Below are 871 nucleotides of genomic sequence, written 5' to 3'. Positions count from 1 at the left end.
TCCCCTTTCTCTTCTCCTCCAGTGTGGCCGTTAACCACCTGGTACTTCCAGCCAACCTCATGAGCCAGGCGCCCTAGGTAGGCAAACTTCCAAGTAAGCTTCAGACACAACTTTGAGGGCAGTAGGAACCACCATCTGCTTTCTTGTCATAGGGTCGTGGGATCCCATCAGATACCTTGAGGCGCTCCAGAGCATCCTGGCCCTGCTTGGTCTTGTGGGGGAAGCATGCCTTGCACAGTCTGCCAGAAGATGTGGCTGGGGTTTGGAAGTGCCACAGGAGGGGTTGGTGTTCATCCCCCTGGGGAGAAAACCCAGGTACTTCAACTTACTTCTGTGGCAATTGCCAGACATATTGATGCCCTCACAGCACACGACCACAGCCTTCTAGCCCAGAAGCACCTGCTTGGCCACAATGGCCTCCGGGCAGCCCAGGAGATGGCCTCGGCCATTGAGCGCCAGGACCTGCCCTTCCACCATCTTTGGTAGCCACCTGGAAAGGAGGGCAAATTTTGAAATTAAGAACATAGTGGCAGTGTGGTCCATATCCTGTCCTTTGTTTTTATTCTTACACTTGTCCTTCGACCAGTCTTCCCTCCCAGCCTCTCTGTTTGCACTCAGCTCTCCTATAACTCCATACATGTATTTCTAAAATTACCAAGTTATGTAAAATCACAACCAGATGCTTTATGGAAAAGACACATGGGTTAGAAACCCACCAAAATTTCATCAATGACTCAAACAAGAATATCAGTTCAGTTCAGTCGCTCATTCGTGTCCGACTCTTTGCAACCCCATGAATCTCAGCACACCCAGCCTCCCTGTATATCACCAACTCCCGGAGTTCACTCAAAGTCACGTCCATCAAATCAGT

General features: G+C 50.3%; 1 pseudogene; it reads right to left on the bottom strand.

Moving 5' to 3' along the window:
- Nucleotides 1-10: 10 nt before the first annotated feature.
- LOC104997746 lies at nt 11-805 on the bottom strand (annotated as a pseudogene).
- Nucleotides 806-871: the final 66 nt, after the last annotated feature.

Source organism: Bison bison, unplaced genomic scaffold, assembly GCF_000754665.1.
Source record: "Bison bison bison isolate TAMUID 2011002044 unplaced genomic scaffold, Bison_UMD1.0 scf7180017852415, whole genome shotgun sequence".
NCBI lineage: Eukaryota > Metazoa > Chordata > Mammalia > Artiodactyla > Bovidae > Bison > Bison bison.
Note: the sequence above shows the minus strand (reverse complement) of the source record. Positions and strands in the feature narration are given on the sequence as shown.